The sequence below is a fragment of the Engystomops pustulosus genome, chromosome 10 (genome assembly GCF_040894005.1).
Source record: "Engystomops pustulosus chromosome 10, aEngPut4.maternal, whole genome shotgun sequence".
NCBI classification, from domain to species: domain Eukaryota; kingdom Metazoa; phylum Chordata; class Amphibia; order Anura; family Leptodactylidae; genus Engystomops; species Engystomops pustulosus.
The window spans coordinates 34,543,716-34,550,963 of NC_092420.1; the positions used below are offsets into that span (position 1 = coordinate 34,543,716).

The 7,248-nt window shown below is 38.8% G+C and overlaps 1 protein-coding gene across 2 annotated transcripts in view; it reads right to left on the reverse strand.

The window, feature by feature from the left end:
• The window catches only part of CACNA1I (calcium voltage-gated channel subunit alpha1 I), a 510,641-nt gene extending 504,606 nt beyond the window's left edge, over window positions 1-6,035 (reverse strand). For both annotated transcript variants that reach the window (XM_072127725.1, XM_072127724.1), the window contains exon 1: window positions 5,243-6,035. The gene's annotated coding sequence lies outside the window, so the exon portion shown is untranslated. The remainder of the gene's footprint in view (window positions 1-5,242) is intronic.
• Between the last annotated feature and the right edge of the window lie 1,213 nt (window positions 6,036-7,248).

Sequence of the window (7,248 nt, forward strand, 5' to 3'; positions counted from 1 at the left end):
GTTCTCATAATTTTTGGCTGCAGTTTGGTCACGTTTGCATTGCTCTCACCCCTAGATTTAATGAAGCGGTGTCTACAACCCACAGAAGTTGCTCAGGTTTCGGCTAAAATAAGCCTTTGTCAAATACGTCTACCGCTGTAAGAAGAAAGTAAGAAAGAAGTCTGGCATTTATGTGTCTGTAGTGCTGCATGGTATTACATGTCTGTGCTTGTGGATGGTGCTCTGAGAGTGGTAGACGTATTTGACAGTTTGAACCCACCAACCCTTTCTCCAGCCTTCAAGTCCATGTCCCCATATTTAGCCAACTTGCACCTTCATTCCCACTTCTATAATCAGCCAGCACTTTGTGACTTCTTATCTTGCCTGAAATCCCATGCCCCCCCCCCCCCTTTAACTGCCTGGACTTCCATGTCCATCTCTTTCTCCAGCCTCCACCTTCCATCAGCCTTTACAGTCATTTTTCCCTATGTATTTCTCCTCAGTACAGTCTCCAAATGCATGTAGATGTTATTCACTAGTGGACCTACATGCCCTGCAATGATGTTTCCCATTGGTTAAGGCCACAAAGCGATTTAGCAGATGGCAATAGGTCCATGACTCCAAATATGGCAGTCAAAAAAAATCCCTAGATCAATGTCCCATCCCAAGAATCTTCTGCTCAACCTCCACCAACATGACATTCAAAATCATGTAAATCTCTACTCTCTATGTGCTCTCTATGTCTAGTGGGTCATTCCATAATAGAAGAATGCTTGTGATTTATTTGCAAGGACCACCGATTAGAACGGAAAAAGCAAGAATTTTAACTATATAAGTTGAATATTTTTTTCCCAATACTATATTTTAGACTTTCTCAGAATATTGTATTTCAGATCAGAAAGGATATTTACCCTGAAAAATAGAAGAAAACACAGGCCGTGCACCTAGTGCAATATGGTAATTAGGAGGATTAAGTTTTGACTGTGATATCTGCTCAGCTTGAGGCACCTTGTGTCTTATGCATTAAAGCAGATATCAAAGGTCTTGCCTTGGTTTATGCAGATTGGGTATGCTGTGTCTTCCCGAAATCTGGTACTGGGTTGTGCCTGATGGAGAAATTACATGCATAAGATAACGAAAAAAAAAACGTTTGGTGCAAGACGTGCTGCCCGTAATTATGTCGATGTGACACAAATATCTTAGATTGAAATTTTATTCATGAAGAAAATGGACTACACATTTTGGGGGTGGTCCACCCCCTTCATCAGGTCCGTGAATAGTACTCTGGAGGGAAGAAATTGAGGACCAGAAGAAAGCCGTATCTAGTATTCCAGACAATTAGCTAATATTCCGGAGTGAAATGTCTGCTTGGCTTACCAATCTACTAGACACGGCCTTACGGCTGGTCCTCAATTTCTTCCCTCCAGAGTACAGTTCACAAACCTGATTTTGGGGTGGACCACCCCCAAAACGCGTAGTCCATTATCTTTATGAATAAATTTTCAATCTAAGAAATTTGTGTTGCATGGACCTAATTACGGGCGGCGCCTCTTGCACCAACCCGTTTTTTTCATTATCTTATCCATGTGATCTTTACCCTGACATGTTCCCTTTAAACCCTAAATTGCTCGTTTACATTCATGGCTTTTTTTGAAGCTCAATCAGTGCTTCTTAGGATGCACCTTTTGACCCTAATGTTATGGATAATTGGGCGGATTTATCAAGACTGGGCACATCGTGTGGCAATCTTGACATTCCCACCACCGGAGCACAATGCACCAGGATATAGTAAATTTGTGCACTTGTCGTGAGGGTGGCATAGTATGCCATGAAAATGGCATACAAGCAATGATACATGACCCCCCCCATTGACAATATCTGTAACAGATTAGTTTTCAGAATGCTTTTTATGGGTGTAGGATGACAAGTTGCCATGTACTGTATTCTACTCATGATGATGAATAGATATTTGTTACTACCTAAAATAAATCTTTTTTCCAGAGTTCTGCAATTGATGTACGGTAGATAAAAATCCACAGGGGCTGGCATCACAAGAATATTATTTTGTACCATTTTAAAATTTGATAGATTTTATAATGACCCCTGCCTCTGTCCACTCCCCAGTGTCACTAGACTGAAGGAAAGGATGCCACCTGTGTAAATGAACGTGCTGGAACACTCATAATATCGTGTTGCTGGAGCCCTCCGTACAAGTGCATGTGTATTGTGTAACACTGTGTTAATAAGATGTTAACAGCTTCACAGCCCATTGGAGAGACAAAAAGGTGTCAAATGTTCTGCAAAGTATGTTCCTGTCAGATTGTGACCATTGCTCTTTCAGGATGTGCAGCAATTCCTATGATGTGCAACGGTCTTAATTTATCAAAATGAATCAACAATTCTGCAAATATGCAGGCAGATACAGAAAGGTATATACTGAAATGTAGAGATAGACTAGCAATCTGTAGAGCCAGGGAGGGCTTTAAATATCACTGGTTGGGTGATTTCTTCTAAACTGAAGTCAATAGAAAAAGATTAATAATGTCAGGTCCTTTATAGAGGAATATATTCACTCACATCATACTGATGGGCCATAGACCCATAGAACATACCAGAAAGGGGCGTATTCTGCAATTATATTAATATCATCATCTATATAGTCTATCTAACCAACTCTCAGACTATGTCATACTTTTCTACATATCTGTCTCTCTAACTATCTAAAGATATTTTAATCTTTGTATCTCTCTTACTACCTAACAACATATTATCTCTTTATCTTTTCATACATGTGAGTATACTATCTATCGCTCTATCCTTTCTTTTGACTTCTCCTCAGTATCATCCATCTGTATACTTATAAATCTATGTAATATCTTTCCATCAATCAATGTTTCTATAATCTAAATCTCTTTATATTTGTATAACATATATCTAGGTATAGGTCCTTTCATCTAACAATTATTAAAATATTAATTCTCATGTACCAGCAGCTTTTACTACACATTTGGAGGCCGATGTCTTGGTGTACCTGTATGTGTGTACCTCTAGGACCCATTAATCTTTGCTAACCTTCTATATCAATATTTCATATTCTGAATACCTGCAGGATTTCCCTTTCCATCTGCCTATTTGTCCATCCCTCCATCTGAGTATCTCATGATCTCTATCTTCAAACCTAAATTTGTGTTCATGTAAAGGCCAACACCAATAAATCCTCATCACATAGACATTAGAAGAGGCACATCCAGGGTCTCTTTGTTTTGCTCCGATTTTCCACCATCTGCTTCTACAGACATTTGTTGGTTACACAGACACAAGAGAAAAGGGGGAGGAGATACCTGGGACATGTCTCATCATATGGCAACACAACTTGTCACATTTAATAAGATTAATTACTAAGCCTACATTGAATTCTAGGGAACCAATGGAAAACAAATTATGGGAGTATGATGGGGATTGGAGTCTGTTGGTTCACTTCATTATCCATTACCTATATGATGTACAAGAGCCTCTCACCATAACTTTATTTAATTCATAGACCTTCATGGATGGACCCTATTTTTTCATGCAATCTGGCCTCCTCCTTTATCTACATCTTATAGTATCTCTGTAATTTATAGGCATTTTCGTCTTTTATACAAGTCATATATATCTATAAAATATCATATTCCTATTATTAGCTCTTATTCTATCAATTAATTGATGCCAGAAGCAAGGTGAACAAGAAGGTATGTTCAGCATGGGAGCACATCCACTGAGCTCATTAGACTCTCGCTTGGTTGCTTTTAATTGCTACAAATTGGCACATTTTCAGGCTTTTCTTTTCTTTTTTTTTAAACTGTAAACTTAAGTTACGGCTTAGAAGCACTGCAGCACCAAATAGGTCAAAACGATCTATATAAGCAATTATACACTGCAACATGTTGTCTAGTGGTAACCCTTTATAAGGCAAGTTTGTTCTAACTCCAAGATGTTGGGAGATTGTCAGCTCTTAAGAATCGGGCTAATGTGTTCTGTTTGACCTTGACTAGTAGACACAACCAACAAAGAGCAAACAACACATAAGTTGGGTAAAATATACAAAGTAGATATGTACAGCCCTAATATAAACACATTATAGACTCAGTGTAGTGTTGTTAAAGTTGCCTGTTGTTAACTCTGTCCTTAACTCTATGTGCAATTTAGGTTGCAACATCTTGTAATGCTGTCCCTGAAATTTCCCCATTACAAAGTCATTATCAGCCTAATCTTCAGCGCTAGTCTCTCAAGTCTTATTAGTAGGATAGAATCAGTGATATAATTTCCACTGTGGTCAACATGTCCTCTACACACAATTCACCTCAATACCCTTTATAATACCATTTAACCATTTGTTTCCTTCTCCTGCTCCTGTCATAGCTGTTTCTTTGAACACACTATATTTTGGTACAAAAGTGAAGCAAAGTAGCTTGTCCCTCTGCACCAACTGTGTCATACTGAATCACAAGTCGATCATTTCTTCAATATCTATAGACAAAATAGGCATTAGTCCAAGCAAACGACTGATGACGATGCTCCAATTCAGTAAACGCAATGCATTTGTCAAAGTTAGCCAGCTACATGTCCACCATTGACGGTCAAATGAACTAGCATATTCATGTACATTTTGGGTTTTACTGATGTGTACAATCCAAAGTGTTTTTTGAGTGAGACGAGTAAGCAGATTGTTCAAAGGTAGAATACTTCTTAGTTGATTCATATCTACGACTGATCAAAGCCTGTCTAAGCCCAGCTGTGTTGTACGCTGTCCACATCAAAGGCTACAGAATCCTAAGAAGATTATCTACCACTGTATATCAATGAAAACAGAACCATGTGTCTGTTTCAGGTCAAGTGGATCAATTCAGTAGAAAGCCCACTGTAGCTGCTACATCTCCTAGTACAGAAACTGTCTATGTTGTCAAGGAAAACTCATGGTAGGTCAAGAGTTAACAGGAGCAATGCACATCGGAGTAAATACCTGAGAATATCATCAACCAAAATGTAAAAATGAAAGGTCGTACTGGATGGATAGGTGTCTTTTATCATCTGAACTTCTAATGCAACCTGTATGTAGACTATTTGCCCCAAAGGTGGTGACACAGTGAAGGTATACTCTATGGTCAACAAACAACCAAAAACATCTACTCCAAAAACATGCCAAATCCTCAGGTGATGCTAAAAGTAAATACATGAAAGTTTGATCTTTCCACCCAAGGCATACAGACAATCTCTGACTTACCTTTGCATGGGCGAGAATCCTTGCAGTCAATTTCTCCTGGAGGGTGATATAAGCTTTCTGTAGAAGGTGAATATCAACCCGACAATTCAATTGCTGCAAAACACCCCATCCTTGATCATTCTATCTCTAGTTTTGGTTAGATACACAGATTGTCCTCCTGGGAATAAGGAATTAAGATGTCTTAATCTGCACACACTGATATCTCTCAGTGTTTTCTTTCAAAGCTCTTCGGTGGCAGAATAATGAAGTAGAAATTTCTTTCTGCTCCAAACCAATGAGCGGTATCCAATGAGGGAATAAAACAGAGGTGAGATGTGTTGCTTCTTCCCTGGGTATCTCTCCCTTTGCCTCTCACATGCGATCTCAGGCTTTTTTTTCGGTGTGGAGGACAGAGAGAACGAGAAAGCGGAGGATGAGAGAGGGAGAAGGACAGATGAATAGCCAGAGACAACAGTGACACCAGATGTCTGCAGGGAAGTGCTACATTTTCAGGAATACAAGCGAGAGCACTAAGGATCATCGCATGTGCTTGTCTGTTTGTCTGGAGTCAATGTGTGCTGGTTAGTTTCTTGGTGATCACAAGACATGGAGATTGGGTAGCAAGTTAAATTAGACATTTGTTTATAGCTCGCCTGCTGCAATGTCTTCAGGAAAGGTTAATGCACAAAGGATAACTTGCTCCATCCTGAGCCGCTCTTCTTCCGCAACAGTGATCTGATACTTCCACTGGTGGCACCTGTTCTGCATGTGCATCCCTGTCTCTTTAAGGGTGAATGGAGGGAGAGTCTACGGCAAGCTTCCCATCACAAGGAAGAGTTAATCTGATTCCTCACTGGTCCATTAGCATGCAAGCAGAGGAGGAGGAGGGGAGATACCTTCAATAGGACATTATTTTATCGTATTTGAATAATAATTAATTCTCGACTTCTATATTGACTGAGCTGGAAAGTTGGCTTAATTTAGAGTGACTTAACTATATCTTATGTGTATTGATGAATGAATGCTGTTCGCATGTTCTGTTCATGTCCCAGTTACACCATTTTAATCATTTACTTTAAAAACATATGCAGATTACCTACTATCTAAAACCGAAGTATGACTAACTATAACTTATAGGAAAATGTTATTTTGTACCCTGCTTAATAGACAGAGGATGGAATATGTGCACAGCACTGCAGAATATATTATTGCAATAAACATAAATGGAAATACATGTAGGTAGACATATAGTATACAGGGGCAGAATTGAGTTGGTCACTTACCTCTTTACTGTAATACTTTATCACTCTATACTATACTGCATTACTTCTTCATCCTGAAAACTCTAAATAATGCAGTAAGTTAGCCTGCAGTCCTATATAAAACCACATATAAAATGTGCAAAATATATAAGACCACATAAAAATTTGCAACATTCACTCTTCTACAACTTATCAATAATTTGAAATAAATAAATGAATAAGTTGCATTTTTTGCAAGTTGTGCATGTTTTTCTAAATTTAGAAGGATGAAGGTATAATAGATAGGGGCGAGTGTATGCTATGTATACAGAGAGAAGGGGGATGGTCGCTAATCTGCCAGTGCAGTAATACCGGTTTGAATAGACTAGCTGCTACAGAGGTTTGAGGAAATCATCTGTGTCCTGTGTACATCATTGTTATACATATTAACTGTTTGTTACATGGCTGTGGATGCACTGCATGATCTGAGCATAGATGTTAATGTAGTGTATTATTTCCCCACCACCTCTCCGTATTGATCGATGGAACAGTGCATGGCACTAGTTTAACATATTACTCATTCTGGGAAAAACAAACTGTATAAATAAACTATTATAATCAGGCAGGATTGCAGACGTTTTTCAGCGCATGGATACTCTAAAATGATCATATAATAATTGGGGAGGGGGGGGTTAAGCAGTTCATACACAGTATATTGTTGTATTTCTGCTTCAGATCAAGTGCGGGAATAGAAGCATGACATTTGTGCTGTGAATAGAATCAGGT